The sequence below is a fragment of the Xyrauchen texanus genome, chromosome 9, assembly GCF_025860055.1.
Source record: "Xyrauchen texanus isolate HMW12.3.18 chromosome 9, RBS_HiC_50CHRs, whole genome shotgun sequence".
Classification (NCBI taxonomy): Eukaryota; Metazoa; Chordata; class Actinopteri; order Cypriniformes; family Catostomidae; genus Xyrauchen; species Xyrauchen texanus.
The window spans coordinates 13,620,948-13,638,753 of record NC_068284.1 but is presented as its reverse complement, the minus strand read 5'-3'; the positions used below and the strand labels follow the sequence as shown (position 1 = coordinate 13,638,753).

Sequence of the window (17,806 nt, the reverse complement as noted above, 5' to 3'; positions counted from 1 at the left end):
GCCCTATTTTCATGCCAGCGTAAAGCGCAAGTGGGCATGGGTGGGAGTGTTTGCGTTACTGTGGGTGTAGGGTGTATTGTATGTAAGCACAAAGAACAATTAGATATTTTCATAAGAATGTGGTTGTTGTGCTAAGATGTTTCAATATCACTAAGTCCAAATTCAGTTTGGATATTTCACCAGCAGGTGGTAATAAATTTCATGCCCAAATTCTGAAAGTATAGAACATCAAATAATGTCCTTGACGGTCGCTGTTGAAGCCGTTTGTTGAAAATAAAAAACATGAGATTTGTGTTAAATTTCATGGTTTTAAATAAAAGGTCATGGTATATTTTTTCCATTATTATTACTATTATTATTATTATTATTATTTCTATTGTTATGTTTAAGTCACTGTGGAAAAAGGAGTGAATGTTTGAATTTGGTATGATTTTTTTGACCACTTCATTATTTTTATTATACTTTTGTTTTGTTTGAAGTGTAATTTAAATTTAGAAATATTTGTTTTCGTGTTTCTATATATTAATGTAATTTTTCAAAATCATTGTTGAATGGCAAAAGTGAAGTCTGTGCCAATACAATCATACAGTTCATACTAGCCATGATTTGTGTGTCAGTAGATGAAATAATACAACTTAAATTCTCTGTAATTTAATGGAGCCTACATCCATATCCGTGTCCCATTTAACAAGGATGCAAAAAATTATGTAAATCCATATTTTTCAATCCAGCTTTTATTCATCCAAATCATTGCATACAAACAATTTACACTACCAACTTCTTATGAATGTACTGTTTTCGTTTATATCATTAGAGCTTGATAGGGAATGGACTGTATAATAGGACGGTGCTGGAGATGAACCTCCATTGAACCGATTAGTGCCTTGCGTGGGGGATTTCTCCAAACCCACTTGCGCCTAGACTTAGCCCATGCTTAAATGAAAATACCAACACTTCATGGCCATACCCATTGACTTTGCGCTTATGAGTTAAGGTTTTGAACTGTGCTTAGCTCTTGCATGCTTAAAATAGGGCCTGTAGTGTTGACTGTGAGAAACCACCTCAATTTTGGTCCTTGACCTCAAATGTGCATAAGTGAACCCAAAGTGGGTTTTAGTTTGATGGGTTGTTCCGCATTCATGCCCCAAAAAACTTAAGATTTGAAATAAATTCTGTGCTTGAAAGGGTAAAATAGCTCATCGTTATGATAAAATTTGAGAACTACAATATTTAACTAGAGGCGGTATGAGGAGGAGGAAAAAGACCACTCAAACAAAAAGAAATGAGACAAATTTCAGCACTCAATTTGGCGACTATAGGAAAGGAAGTCCCACCTATTAGTTAGGAGAGTCAATTGTCTTATTGGTTAAGTCAGTGCTTGGTCTTTTGTTATATAATGTGCATTCATTGTGACGGGTACACATTACCGTAGATGGACCAGCCTGAAAAATACAGATTTTAGGCATTATTTGAGCTAAAACAAGGAAAGTTTATGATACCATTGTTGGGATTTGAAACATAATTTTGGTTTACAGTTTTGTAGATTTTAATATTTTGTTATTCAAGTACTGTACATAGGAGCTGTTCTTGCACAATAAGAAAATAGCTACCAAGATGGCCACAAAGGAATTGTTCCAATAAGCCCTTTTTCAGTGTTTGAAATCATGCAGTAGTGAAAGAGGAAATAAATACTTTCTATCATCCTGCAAATATTTTGGCAAAGAGCATAAAATTACTTAATAAAGATCATATATTTGTGTTTCACTAGTTGAGAGCCAACCTCAACTAAAGTGTAATCTGATGCCTATAGATTTTTGTATTCCCTTCCCCACTCTCACTGAAGAACCCAGCAGGACACATCAAAAAGAGCAAAAGCATTAGAACGTGACTGCTAATCACCTTGTTACAGGACAAGAAATTCAAGGATCAATTAATAAAGTTGATCATCCTTTATATAGTGAATATATATGTATTTTGTAATCATAATGTACATATTTATAAATGTGTTTATTTTCCACAGACCTTTCTGTTTTCAGCTTTCCTTTGATAGCCTCTATCTGTCAGTGGTGATCAAACACAGTCCTTCTCACAGGTTTCTGAGGTCTTTCCTGCCGCCAGTAATGGAGGGATGATTACTTTGAGAATCAGAGAGAGGAAAAAAAATAGAATTTCTCTACCACTTTTTTGTTTTTCTTTTTGATGTTGGATTCTGTTTCAGGTCTTTCCAGTGTGTGAATGTTACATTAGAAAGGTAAAATAAGAGACAAGCAAGTCATAATGAACCATAACTATATCAAGCAGGGCTTTCCTCAAGGCTATACACTCTATTTATCCAAAGAGCAAAAACAGGGGCCAAATTTTGTAGTCTGGTCTGGTATGATTTTGGCAAATATGGGCTGTAATATTAATATTAATATTTAACCTGCTCTGTGTAATTTTTCTGCATAATTTTAACCCAGTTTAAAGGAAACATTCACCCCAAAATGTAAATTCCATTATGATTTACTCAAATGTATATTGTTACAAAACCCTTTTCTTCTGTAGAACACAAAAAGTTTGGTTTTGATGAGAAGCAACCTGAAATGAAAATAATTTTCATTGAAAATGTTACATGTGAACATGTTCATGAGCGCTATAACAGAAGCTCTTTCAAGGTGGCATGCGCTCACACAAGAACTTGCTTTGCTTTTAAATAATACAAGTTCTTGCATGAACCCCAAAATCTATTGCATGCCTTCTGAAGAATTGGAATAGATATGACTAGAAAAAAACCCACCATAAAACCACAATAAAAGTGTGATGAGGTGACATTTAGATGACAAGAACAGATGAGGTTTGATGTTATTGAAGTAGTCACAATATTTGATTCCTTTAACCTTATTATGTTATTGCTTTCGGCCGTCCATGCATTCATGAGAGAGTTGAGTTCCGGCGGATGACGTAGGCGTAGTGTAAGCTCCAGTGAGAAGTAACGAACGCAGAAGCGCAGAGGATAGAGAAAGCCAGTGAACGCGTGGACGGCCGTTACCGGAAGCCAGTGATTATAGTTTATAAAGTTATAAATATGGATAATCCGTATGGATTACTTTTATGATGGATAGATGCGCTTTTTTGGGCTTCAAAATCTAAGGTACCATTCACTCCCATTATAAAGCTTGGAAGAGCCAGGATATTTTTTAATATAACTCCGATTGTGTTTGGCTGAAAGAAGAAAGTCATATACACTTAGGATGGCTTGAGAGTGAGTAAATTATGGGATCATTTTCATTTTTGGGTGAACTAACCCTTTAAAGGGGGAAACGAGAGGCAGTGGAACATGTTTTTACATCAATGAAAGTTGGTGTATAGATGTAACAACGTTAAAGAAGATGTGCTGTCCTAATTTGGAAGCATTCTTTATTAACTGTAAGCCTTTCTACGCTCTGCGGGACTTTTCCTAATTTATTCTGGTGATCGCGTATATCCCGCCACACACGTGTGTGAGTGCCACGCTGAAACAGTATGCTGATGAAATCACAGACACGGAACAACAATACCCGGACTCAGTTATTATTATTCTTGGGGATTTTAACAAAGATAATCTCACACATGAACTGGGAACTCTTATTGTGTATTCTATATATACTTTATTATCTATTCAATTTTACTTAATTATATTTCTATTTGTTTTTCAATAATTTTGTATTATTATCTCTGTATTGTTGCTGTATTGTATTGTTGTGCACTGGAAGCTCCTGTCACCAAGACAAATTCCTTGTGTGTGTAAGCATACCTGGCAATGAAACTGATTCTGATTCTGATTACTGTATATATTCTAGACCTTCTGAAGCAATTTGAGAGCTTTGTGTGAAAAACACACCGAAATTTAAACCATTATTAACTGAAAATGCTGTCCTCCATGCGTCAAGAGACGTTGTGCCAGGTTAGATGTCAATGACATTTGGTGACTAGACACTCAAGAACTAATAACACTTTATGTAATTTGCATCATGCAACATGTCTTCTGTTATTTTAACCACCATAAAAGTGGTCCATATGACTTGTGGGCTATACTCCAAGTCTACTAAATCCATACAATAGCATTTTGTGTCAAATTTCTATGGTTATTTGTTTAAAATCATCCACTCTGCCTACATGTTTATTCAAAAATGGCATATGAAAACATGTCCCGTCAGGTTGATGTCAGTGACACCAAATGCCATTGATTGCAGTGTTAATCTTGTCAACAAAATTACGGACAAAAATGTTTGTTGACGAAGGGCTTTTTTATTTTAATCAACTATGAAAAAGATGCATCATGATAATTAAACAATTTGAATTAAAATGTATTGTCAATAATATATGACAAGAAAAAAATATTGCAAGATATTAACAGTGCACAAACAGAAGGAGAAAATCTGTAAATTGTGATGTGATTCCGTAAAAAACGCTGCCTAAAACGCAATAACCTAAACTGGCTAATACACAGACAATATACCATGTAAAGACAGTAACAACAGTCTCTAAAGCATGAAGACATTAAGAATACAATAACACAGTAATCTACAGTAATCTTTTACATGTTTGATACATGTTTAAATTAATAAATGTTTATACATTTTTCTAAATATTTGAATATTTGATTAAGGTTTGGTCTGTTATATGCTTTTATCATTTTGCACATTATCATCAAATAAAATATGTTACTTTTATTTAATACATTTATATGTTATTTTAGTAAGAGTAAAACCAACAAAACTTTATGAATTTAACATGATTTATAGGACATCTGCATCAAAATAGTAAAACTATGATGAAAAAAAAAATGAACACTGATTGTTTGTCATGTACTTTATCATGTGACTGATCGTGTCCTTGTTTGAATAAGCAGAAGAGAGCATGATAGATCAGAGGACAAGATATTTAGTGAATAACAACTTCCTTTTCGTCAAACAAAGCGTATATGATCATATGTACAACTTTGAACTATTTTTACTGTGCTTATTTGTCATTTTTGTCTTTCATTGTATGGAAGACATCTGCATCAACATTCTTCCTAACATCTAGAAAGTCATATGGGTTTGACATTCAACAAAAATTTAGTTCCACTATGAATACTGAAGTGGTGGCTGGCAATGCATTTTTAGTGTACGGGTGCAGTCCACAAAATTAGAGTACACTAAAGCTATTTGTAGAGGAGTAACAAGTGATGTGAGCACACATTTGTTGAATTAGTTTACTGTATGATCAACACCTCTCTCCTCTGTAGCTATGTAATATGATAACGGAGTGACTCTAATGACCATTTGGTGATAGGATACAGAGTTTCAACACCTCTGATGTTATTTGGGTATTTGCACATGTCTTTAGCTCATTGACACACAGTCATGGCAGTCAGGGCACAGTCATTATTAGCCAAACAGCTTCAGTAAAAAGAGTCTCAGTCGTGTATAAATGATGTGGAATTGGCAGCTAATTTAGCATCTGCTTTACCTTTTAGTAGATCTGAGGATCAGCAATGGTCAAATGAGCAGAACGTAACCACAGTGAAGTACGTTTGGGATGACTGCCCAGATAGCCACTGGACGCTGTAACGGAACAGGGCCGCAACCGCAAAACGATAGAGCCGGGTCTGGCCCGCATCCTCCTCACGGACTAGTTCCTGAGTCCAAACGCACATTGGGCCGAAGCCGTTTCTGGTCTGTTTTTAGGGGTTGTTGCGGATATGTGCCAGCGCCGATCCAGCACCGCCTGATCATCCCGTAACAGATGCGTAACGGGTGCGTGAAGCGATTCCGCCTACCGGAGCTGTGCCGGATGTGTTACGATTCTGCTTAAATCACCACTGGATTGTCCTTTTGCCTTATTTTCGGCATTTTTGTCAGTTAGGGTAGGCTATAGTAACCTATGCTACCTAGGCATAGGCCTACATTTTTCACAGTCTGTGGAATGTCCATAAAAACATTTCCACTACAAGGCCTTGGCTATAAATAAAAAGCTTGACTTGACTTGATAAAGGCTAGTTGGAGCAATGCGTAGGCCTGTAGGCTATAGCTGAAATAAATCGTTTTAATGATTAAAACGCATACTAAAACAACGTAAACAAAGTAAACAAACACAGAATTCAGACCACGATTTAATTATAAAAAATGAACAACAAAGTAATGAACAAAGTCAACAATTAACAAAGAACACAGTCAACAACAAACACAGAATTAATGGATAAAAAAAACGCACAGGCTATAAAAAAAAAAAAAAAAAAAAAAACATGCACTTAAACAAAATCAATATGTGGGTGCTGTGGCAACTGTTGCTGTTGCTCCTGCTGCTGACGCGCCAGTCTCTCCTGGCGCCCTCCGCTCCTGTCCGCCGAAAGGGCAAACCACCTAATTGAATGCCTCCATATTTCTGCTTCTGTTGCACTGGCTGTCAGTGCGCATTTGCGCACTGCACCTGGAAAACAGCATTACTGATTAGCAGTGTTGTGCACAGTGTTGGGAGTAACGCGCTACAAAAGTAATACATTATAGTAACATATTACTTTTTGCTGTAACGCAGTAGTGTAAGGCATTACTAATCAATTTTCTGTAATATTTTACTCGTTACATGTTCAGTAAGGCTTGCGTTACAACAGACTTTTAGTTTTAATTGTAGGCTAAAACAAACAAAAAAAAAACAGCAAGACCGCGAGACATTAACGAATGAAAAATGCAAGTAGGCTACCTGTTCGTGCAGTCAATAGCCGTGTGTCTAAGTTTGTAAATAAAGACTAAATGGCAGCGTCTGATATATTTGTATAGCGATTTATTTTTTACAGGAGTGCGGTGAGTCATGATTTCGGCCTCTGTGCTCGCGCTGGCCAGTGGAAGCGGCTAATGGGTGAAGATGGCATGAAGAAGACCACATTCGCGAAATCGACATATATATGCGCATTAGGCTATTCGTTCTGTTTTCTTTCTAAACAGTTAGGCTATGTTTAGGTGGTATTTTTCATGTTTTCATCACACAATCATGTTTTTGATGCGGTGGTGACGCGTTCATGTAACATGTAAGGGTGGCGGCGGCGCTGCCGATAATTAAAGCACCTAAAAGCTGATGAAAAAGAAATGATTATGAATATGTCAAATATAGCAAGGAGACATTTTAATTGTTTATTAATAAAGATGAAGCTGACGATGCTGACTCGCGATCTTCGCAGTATCCTTGTGAATGCACCAGAGAGAAATGCACACAGATAAGCAGAGAGCACTCTGTTTTCTTTCGTTTTGAATTGTTCTGTTTACAAGTAGACATTTCAATATATATATATTTTTTTTCAGGTCTGTGAAGTAAGCTATAGGCTACTTATACGCTGAGTTTCGGTTCATTTATGAGACGCGCTCCAGTTCAGCCTGCACCTCCGTGTCGTGATTATCTATAATTGTCTGCTATACTTCTTATTTATTAAATACAGGCAATTGGTGTATTAAACATTGGTTAAATTTAAGATACAATTAATAAAAAACAAAATTCCCTTTAAAGAAAGGCTTTGTGTCTTCTGTTTGAGGTCTGTGAAAGTTTTAAAGGAGTCTTTTAGTGCCGCTTCAGAGCGCTCGCGTCCGTAACGGAGAACTGTCATGTCTGTAACATTGTTTTTTCCTCAAATGCGAACACAAAAAATAAAATAAAATGAACATTTTATGTTCAGTGCAGAGCCAACCCTTCTTCATCCGATTTGCGCAGTGTAATTCACAGAATTAAAACAACAAAAATCGTTGCCTCCTAAAAGTTAAAGATTTTTTTGTCACGCATGACTGTCTATTTCCCTAATATTAAATATAAAACGCATGTGTAGACTGATATTTTTCTAATTTCCTTTCAGGGAGGAGCCTATGGACAAACAGACGTTTCAATATTTTGGTATTAATGCATTTTCTGAGAATTTATATTTCAAGTTTTGACTGCAAATGGCATGTCCATAACGCTGGAATTCCCAAATTTTAAATAATTTATCCTCAACTAGTTTTGTGGTGTAGGTCTACGTACTTTATAATGTTAACTTCAAATAATACTAATAGTAATTTAAAGATGTGGTAGCATTGGGTCTGGACGGTATGGATAACGCTGGGAGTTGGAAGGAGTGTGTCGCGATTCTGCAGGTCCGTGGATCTGAGTGTTGCGATTTCGGTTTCATATCGCATATCGTTACAGCCCCAACAGTTCTACTTCTGATAGTTATTTTGGTGAAAGTAACACAAACGTAATACAGGAGTAATGTAACGCATTACAATTCTGAGACAGTAATATTGTAAGGTAATGAATTACTTTTAAAGGGGTCATGACATGGTTTTTTTTATTGTATTATTATGTTCCCTTAGGTGCAATTATAGTATTAATATATTTTTTTTTAAGAAAAACTTTTAAAATCTAGTGATTTATGACCTTTTCCCACCCTGTTTCTCATCCTCTGATTCAAACAGTCTGTTTTGGGGGCGTTTTCCATTTAAGACTTCAGTGTTAACGCCCACTGTTATGATTGGCTAACGTCAGTGCCTATGCATCAATTATTGACGCCTCCAGCCAGAACAATATGCAAGTAAACTAAGTAAAAACACTGTGATTATTCATAATGAATGAAATTGCGCTTTAAAAAGTAGTTTAAAGTTTAAAATAGATTACTTACAGTTTAGCGTCGTCGTTGTTCCCAGAATAGTCGGCACGGACTTATCTTTGAGCAACAGTTTTCTGGCAAAGCCAGCATCATATTGAGATTTGTTCTCAAAACAGTCATCCTTAAAATGTACAGAACAAACGCTTAAGTTAACACTGCCGTGACTGGAACGTCCGCAAAAAATAAACTGCATCCATTTTTCCCTGACGTCTGGATCTTTCAGCAGCTTATTCAGAGGTTTTGTTTGACCACAGCCAGGAACAGCACATCTGTGTGGCATCGTAATTTTCCTGTGCACAAGTAGTCTCTGTCAGAGCTCGCTGTCCATCGACTGAACACTTGTGAGGCGCACAGCGATACTGAAATGAGCGTAGTTGTCTTGGCGCTTAAAGCGTAGTTATCTTGTGCTGGAGGCGGTCATATGCAAACGCTGTTACGTCACTTCTAACCGACACGTCACTTCTAACCATGAATCCAGAACGAGCTGTATTTTGAGCTTGATTAAATAAATGATTCGTTTAGAATGGGGAGGACGTCTTAAAATATTAAACTTGCAGGACGTTTTAATGATACAAAGACCTCTTATATACCAAAAGATCAAGGCAAATTTGGTTTCTCATGTCATGACCCCTTTAAATAACAGTAACAAGTAATAAATAATGTATAACAGTTTGGAAGTAACCAGTGTTGTGCAAGTTACTTCCAAACTAATACATTATATATTACTTGTTACTGTTATTTAAAAGTAATTCATTACCTTACTGTCTCAGAATTGTAATGCGTTACATTACTCCTGTATTACGTTTGTGTTACTTTACTGCGAAGATCGCGAGTCAGCATCGTCAACTTCATCTTGACTTTATTAATAAACAATTAAAATATCTCCTTGCTATAGTTTACATATTTGAGTAATCTGTAAGACTTTTGAGTGAATAAATACTAATTCACTAAGGACATTTGAAGCAATAGCCTACTTACGGCTGAGGAGGGTACGTGATGCCATCCTGTGGAAGGCCCTCTTCTTGTTCACACCCTTCCAATTAATTGTTCGAGAAAGGGGGCAGGAAAACAGGTATGACAGAATGTTCCATGTCACCTTCTTCAAATCCACACCCCCGACAGCAGACAGGGTATTCACCTAGGGGCATGAAGATAGTGGTTGGATCACCGTTGCACAAGTTTTTAAACAGGTAAGCCACTTTTTTGACACTTTTTTTTTTTTTTACAATTAAGACATGTGGGCAATTGGATGATGCTTTTATCCATAACATTCAAGTTACATCATCATAAAGAGCTTAGTCTAGCAATAAATATTACTTTCGATGAATTAAATTAGTTACATCATCATAAAGAGCTTAGTCTACTGTAGCAATAAATATTACTTTAGATTAATTAGACTTAGTGTAAGATGAAACAAGTGTCTTGAGTACAATGAGAGCATATTGGGGGAATATGCTTACAAGGGCATGTTTCTGCCTATCGTTGGCAGGGTCCGCCAGCTAGGCCTCAAAGCGGTCCAGCTCTGCATCTGATTTCAGGGGGAATTGAAATTCCCCGGACCACTCAAAGGCTGCTGGTTGGAGGCCGTTATTGACCTTGGCCATGAGCAGGTTCACGGTGGTGGCGAGTTGGGCAACCTGCTGCTTTAGGTTTTCCAAAAGCAATAGGCCATGTAGCTGAGCCGCTGAAACATTGTGAAAGTTGAAAAAAAAAGTGTTAATCTGGAGAAAAGACTCAGGTTATTTAAACATTAAGGAAATAATACACACAATGATGGTCAATAAAATCAACCCACAGCTGCACACTATACTGTATAAATATACAGTACAGGCCAAAAGTTTGGACACACCTTCAATGCGTTTCCTTTATTTTCATGACTATTTACATTGTAGATTCTCATTGGCTACTTTGAAGAAACTAGAATATAAGACATGTTTTCAGTTATTTCACTCTTTTTGTGTACATAATTCCACATGTGTTCATTAATAGCTTTGATGCCTTCAGTGAGAATCTACAATGTAAATAGTCATGAAAATAAAGAAAACGCATTGAATGAGATGTGTCCAAACTTTTGGCCTGTACTGTATATATATATATATATATATATGTTGTAAACATTGTTAACACTCTTTTCTAAAAAAATTTCTTACGTGTGCAAGGAATTGGCCCTGTTTCATGGCCAACTCTGAAAGTTGGCTTGAAGAGGAGGTGACCTCCAGGCTCTCCACCACCGCTGGCTAATTGAGGAAAGGTATGTAAATGTTAAAACCAGAAAACAAGAAAAAAATAAGTATATACAGGATATTTATTGTACACATTGTAAATTTGTATGAAAAAGTCACCATGTGAATAGGGGAAGCCCATATTAATGTCAAACACTGGACTCAAGTGTTGAGGTGGTGGTGGTGTTGACTGGTGCACTGAGTGTTGAGGTGGTGGTGGTGTTGACTGGTGCACTGAGTGTTGAGGTGGTGGTGGTGTTGACTGGTGCACTGAGTGTTGAGGTGGTGGTGGTGTTGACTGGTGCACTGAGTGTTGAGGTGGTGGTGGTGTTGACTGTGCTGAGCTATTGATTACTAGATGACCATTGAGGGAAAATGATAACAAGAGAGGCAGATTTTCAGACAAGGACAGAAATGAACAGGACAGAACATCACCTTTGTACTTTCATTTGTATTGTAATTTTGCTACAGAGCATGATTCCTACCATTGAAGGGGTCTGACTTCCTCCTCACATTCCAGCTTATGTCTGTAAAGGTTTCCTGTCCTGTGTTGTCCAGAGACTCCTGACCCATGTCCACTGCGATGTCCGCTTTTTGATAAAGGGAAAACCGTGAATCAACATATTGCGGTGGTACAAATCACTGGACTGTACATTGTTGCAGTTGGCAATCAAATCAAAACTTACAGAGGGGGGCTGGAGGGAGACTAGGAAGTGTAGCGCTAATAGCGAGAGGTTGAGGCCAAGGCCGAGACTCTGGTCTTCTTTTTGGAGTCTGCTCAGTTTCAGAGTCAGTACTGCCGTTTTCAAATCCTGGGTAACTAGTGAAGACAGAGGTCAAATTGTAATGACAAGGCAATAGCATCATTCAATGGGCAGGCATGAACAAAGGCTTTTTTTTTGTACCCTAAACCCATCCCCAGCCATAGCTTTTGCAGTAATACAACAATTATCTATAATGTACATACTGTGTCGCTTTTCTTCTCCTTTTTGCCATTGAGCTCTCATCCTCTGACTGGAGGACTGCTGTTCCATTTCTGTTGTAGTCCTTCAGCTTTTGCCTTGCCTTACTGAAGTCATCTACTATTATAAAAAAAAAAAAAATAATAAAGAAAGACAGATATGGAGATAATTAAGGATAAATGAAGTAAGGCATAACTGTTGTCCTAACATGGAAAGACGTAGAATTACCCTGTTTGCTTGTTTATTTACCTTTTTCAAAGAGTATTCTTATTTTGAAGATTTTCCAGCCAGGGCCTGGCATTTCATGCCTCTTTATGGCATTTTGGGTTTTTTCCTCAGAAATGAATATTGGCCAAAAACATTCATCACCTTTAACCCATGACCTCGGCACAACTTCTGTAATGTCCTCGTCGAGGAAAATTACTCCACAGAATGTCTTTTAGAAATCATTGTGTAAAAAATAAGATGATTAAAAAAATACATAACTGAACTGAACTGAACTGAACTATGATTTTCAAAAATAAAGTCTAGTCCTTCATATGAAACAACGGTATAACCACCATTGCCTCATTGAAAGGGACAGCCATGCATTTTTGTGTGAAAGATGACAGTTTGGAGAATTTTATCTCATGGCCTAGGTCAGCTGGTATCACAATGTTTAAAATGTCCGAATTAAAAGGATAGGTAAAATGTTCAACCATCCTGTACTGTCTGTAGGCAATTATGATATCACCGTGACAGTCAATTATATTAATTATTTGACACACATTTTTGCCCATCAGAAATGTGTTGTTTCGACATGTTGTGGTCATGGTGAACCTCTCTGATATCAGTTCGTCATACTGGTGACAGATCAAGTTTGGAACTGGTATAGGGCCTCGGGCATGTTCTTTGCACAATTTGATGGGCTGGTCACTTGTAACACCACCATTTAATCCCTCGGACAGGCGTCTGATTATTTGGGCCAGGGGATTTGAGGGTTTGCGTACAAAACCCTTGAGTTTTTGCAAATCATTTTCGTATGGAAAGGATGATATAACATCCAGATTGCCAAAATGTTTTGCATCCTGTGCAAGATGGGTCAACCCATGCACATTGTACACTAGCTGATCATTTCCATACAGGTGGGCAAAATGTTCCACAAAAGCATGAAGGAGGCTGTTGGCATATTCGTTGTACTTTCTGGCAAAGAAAGTGGAGACCAGCATTGCCATGGCTGTCGACAGCAGCAGGAAGTTTGCATATAGATCAGGTCTTAACACCTCGCGCAACACCACCGGCCCTGTGTATAAGAGAAACTGACAGAACTCCGTCGTCTTCCACCTATCCACTTCGTTCAGTGCTCTTGGCCTTCTAGCAAATTCCGAAGGAATGTGGTGTCTTAAGCTTAGAAGATTTCTGGATATTCTGTCCACGTCTCTCCCTGGTACACGGAGAGTCAGAGGACCTTTCATCCACAGAAAGATAAGGCGCCTTACCACCCCGAAGCACACCAGGTGCATGTAGTCCAGTGGGACTTGGGACACCAAACCAAAATGTACATTTGTGAAGGCATGAGGACCATGGTGGTGTTCCTCATCCTCCTGCCTGGAAAATGCCTCATCAGACCGTGTTTGGCTATTCATGAGGGGGTATGTCATGCAGTGGTTGAGGTACACCCCACTCTGAATACACTTGTCACAACCATAGTAACCGTTAAAAGCCTTTGTGACTTTCACAAAGGATTTTGCCGGTGCGTCACAGATCATCGAATGAACTTTTAAAGTGAGCCTTTTCCCCTCAAATGTAAACCCCTCCTGTAATTGTGAGAGTTCATTTGCCAAATCTGTGAGATACATTTTTGATGACTCAGGTTTCTTTATACCTGAGTACATCCCAATGACTACAGGTTCTTTCATGGGTACTCCAACCAATCTACCTAAAATGGGCCACAACTGAAGACCTGAACTTTTAAAAAGTGGCAGGCCATCCACTGACATTTGAAGATATAAACAACATCCATCGACAAGCTTGTCTTTCCACTGGGAAAGGGTATTTTTTAACGCCTCAATAATGCCAATGTAGTGGTAAAGGCCACCGCAGAGCTCCCTAACAGAATAATCTCTTCTTGTGTTAAGAAGAGTTCGTGCATCTTTTGGCAAGTCACAGTGGTGGACCGTAAATATTGCCAAGAGAGCCGAAAGTGCAATATGGGAAATACCATATGTTAATGCCCAGTTGGAAAGGCGATTTCTGAGTTTTTCTGGTTCCTCCCAGTCAGATATTTCTTCTACATCACTATCATCTTGATAATAAGATCTATCCTCTGGGTCAGACACAACAGCTGCCATTGAATCTAATCCAAGATTTTCTTCCATGATTTCATTTTCAGGTTCTGCAACATCATCTGTTGGAGACCCAATATCTCTGGGAGGAAGTGTGGCTGCAGGGGTTTCCTGGCCGATATCAATTAACCTTCTATTAAGGTCCACCCTGGCTCTTCTCCTCAACGCTGAACTGGAAACAGGTGTCTTGCGTCTATTCATTTTTTACATTTAGGTAACTATCTCAACTGTAAATTGAATAATAATAATAAAATAAAAAAAGTATGGAGTTTGGAATGGAATGAAAATCTGAGTATTATACCTTCGTCTCAACAGTTTGCATCATGTTTTCAGCATCTGGAAAAAGAAATGGAAAGTATGTTGTAAGTTGTTGTCTTAATTTTATTTATTATGTGACTGGAAAAGTTGTCTGGTTTATCAAAAATAAAGATTTGGTAACAAGTATAACATTTTTTTCTCTATCCCTCTATTGGTCTATATCTATTTATCCATCTATCTATCTATCTATCCATCCATCCATCCATCCATCCATCCATCATCAGCTATCCTGTGTACAGGGTCGGGGCTGAGTCTATCCCAGCTAACATTGGGCTGGGGACACCCTGACAGTGCCAGTATCCATCCATCCATCCAATCCATCCATCTATATATATATATATATATATATATATCTACGGCTGACTCAGGAGACTCACTTTTGTTTACAAGAAAATGAAAATAAAATACCAATAACAAAATTGTAATTGTAAGGTTGAAATTGTAATTGGGGTAGGCATGAGAAGAATAGTGGTTATGGTCTTTGTTCAGTGTAAGGTTGGAGGCATATACATTCAAATGTATTTCTAAATTATGTAGGCTAATGTCCCTGCCACTTTCTATCAGTTCTATCATATATTTTCTCTTCCTTTTCTTTAATTAATGTATATTTGATTTCAGTAATGATACTTTGGCCATGAATTAAAAAAAAAATCCTAATCACAATTACTTAATTTATTTTTAGTCCAGGCAAAGTAGCATTTTACAACAGACTAATTGTAAAATATTTTTTTTTCAGCATAGATAATTTCTATGAGGTGCGCAGAACAACATACTAAAAGTCCTAAGAAATCCTAGTTGAGGAAATATGTTCCGAAATGTGTGCCAATAAGGCCAGGCAACAATAACAGAAAATTTTGAAAAATAACCCCTGAAATTCATACATTTTATATCATATTATAATGCAATTTATTATGCCTATATATTTATAGAATAGCAAAGTAGGCTTAATCAATATACAAGACTTAACCACATAGATATATAAAGGCTATCATGATCATTTTGCCAAAAATGAACCATGTATTTGTTTAGTTTATAATACGTTTTATTTTTAACTTAAACAAATACAACATATAACATTCAAAACTCATCGGCTTAGACTGCATTTGAAGAAAAATAAACACAACAGTTTTCTGTAGCCTTGTGCGAACTTATTCAATAGAATTAGACTTCTAGAATGTTCTTTCCAGTGCAAAAAATTATATTTTTAATTTTAGTAGTTTTTCTTATCATAGCCTACAAATGTCTTCGGAAACACATTTTACTCGATTTACTGAAGCCTGTAAAACGCATTTGCACATTGAGCGTCTGGCTCGCTCATAGGCTGCGCTGCGGCAACTGCACATCCAATGGCGCGAATTTGCCATTATAGCAGCGGGTCTTCGTTCATTCATCATAGTCTGTCTGACATATATATTAGAAGCTATGCGTCTGTCATGGATTTGTAGGCTACTGAATTGATTCTCAAAAATACGGAACAAAGTGCGTTCCGTATCAGTTCAATACGGAACAAGCCTTTTCTGTGTCAAATACGGGACGATTCCGTATTATACGGAACGGTTGGCAACCCTCTCTCATCTAACTTAATAGTTGTTAACAGCCAAGCAACTGCAATGTTCAGCAAGCCAAAAAGTGGTGCTCAAAAATGAAAAAGATAAGAAAGCTGCAGGTTGTGGCATCAATGATTGACACTGTTAGATGATGGATAGCTGGCAGCATAACGTTACAATTCAAGCGAGTGTTTAAATGGTTGGTCAAGGTGTAAAATTAAGTTCACAATGGTGTCATTTTCATGAATGTGTGCCTGCAATTCTCAGCGCTTTAACGGCATAGCAGCTAAAGCTAAGATAAGGCCGTGACCAGATGTCCGAGACCAAAACCGGGGATATAATCCCAAAATTTTGGAAAAAACGGGGACATTTTTAGTTTGACTGTCAATCTGATTAAAATACATACAAGTTTTAACTTCAAAAAACAGGGACAGGTAACGTTAGTTTTTCTGTATTTTCCCGGAGGCAACCAAAAACGGGGACTGTCCCCTGAAACCGGGGACGTCTGGACATCCTAAGCGAAGACTAACTACCTTTTAAAATTCAGTACATTAGCGCAAATATATGCCATTAAAAAGTTGATTCGGTTATCCTAATTGGGTCTATTCTGTGCTACACTCATAGGCTATTTGTATAGTGCAGTAGCGCTATAGCAGATGCGGCTTTAACATAACACTTTGTGGTGCGCAAATAACAGCCTGTAACTGCTATCTACAAAGCAAATTAGCATTTCACTTGCACGTTTAAGTAATAGACAGTAAATTAGAATAAACACATACAAATAGATTTACATAATAAACACATAGAATAAACACATAAAAACTTACGTGTGGTAGCCTAGCTGGTCAGTTAAATCTGCGTTGAGCTTGGTTTGATGATATATCTTTTTTTTTTTTTTTTTGGCGCTTCTGGCTGAAGTCCGTAGTACGGATGTGGACTGTATCTGCAAGACGACAGTCAAGCGAGACCCAACGTTCACTTGGCGCTGTCGTGAAATGGACCTAAAACGGAGCTCAAACGGCTGTGCTGTAACGGACCTTATAGCATCACAAAATGTTGCTGTATAGTTTTTAAACACTAATAATATTGCTCAGCTTAATGACAATGCATTTATCTCATGCTCTAGATAGAAAAATATGCAGACAACCATGTTGTTTTGAAAATGTTTATTCCACGGAGTTCTTCACACAGTTTGAGAAATGTATTTCGGATGTGGTCCACATCAGGTAGTCTCTGTCAAAACAGTGTTGGCTCAAATCCGTTTTGCAGATATGGGCCAGAGCAGTTTTTAGCCCTTTTTTAAATGCAGTCGGCTCAGATATGCATCACAGATTCGGGCCACACCAGTGTAGCCTATGTGAAAACAGTATCGGCTCAGATTCATATTGCAGATCTGGACCAAATCAGTGTCAGACACAGCTAATGTCTTTCGGTTACCTATGGGAAAAGTGATCTGGGCCAGATCTGTAAAATGGTATAAATACTGAACTGATGGCAGTTAGAATGTTTAAGCTGAAACTTATATCTGGCACGGATCTGGTTCACAATCAGATAGAAATGGAGGCAAGGGGCTTAAAACGGATCTGGGCCAAATGTAATTGCTATCTGGGTGTCAGACCCTGTGATGCAAGTTCATTGAAAGAGAAGAGATAAAGTTAATTAGCAAAACATTAACGGTCGATTACATATCATCACCAGGCCATTTGTGGCTCAATAAATGTGCAACTGAAAGCTATCTTTAGCTTGCAATTTTATAATAATGGACTGCTCTTTTGGCTTAGAGATTATTGATCAAACACTCAGT

At 37.6% G+C, this 17,806-nt stretch overlaps 2 long non-coding RNA genes across 2 annotated transcripts; both read right to left on the bottom strand.

Annotated features, from left to right (window-relative positions):
* Positions 1–6,278: 6,278 nt before the first annotated feature.
* On the bottom strand, positions 6,279–11,109 carry LOC127649523 (uncharacterized). Its single transcript, XR_007971299.1, has 5 exons — positions 10,972–11,109; positions 10,780–10,866; positions 10,090–10,313; positions 9,608–9,767; positions 6,279–6,432 (listed from the first exon to the last, which is right to left on the bottom strand). It is a non-coding gene; the product is annotated as an uncharacterized LOC127649523 (long non-coding RNA).
* Positions 11,110–11,551: 442 nt separating this feature from the next.
* LOC127649524 (uncharacterized) lies at positions 11,552–16,878 on the bottom strand. The gene is made up of 4 exons (XR_007971300.1): positions 16,830–16,878; positions 14,439–14,473; positions 11,819–11,933; positions 11,552–11,671 (listed from the first exon to the last, which is right to left on the bottom strand). It is a non-coding gene; the product is annotated as an uncharacterized LOC127649524 (long non-coding RNA).
* Positions 16,879–17,806: the final 928 nt, after the last annotated feature.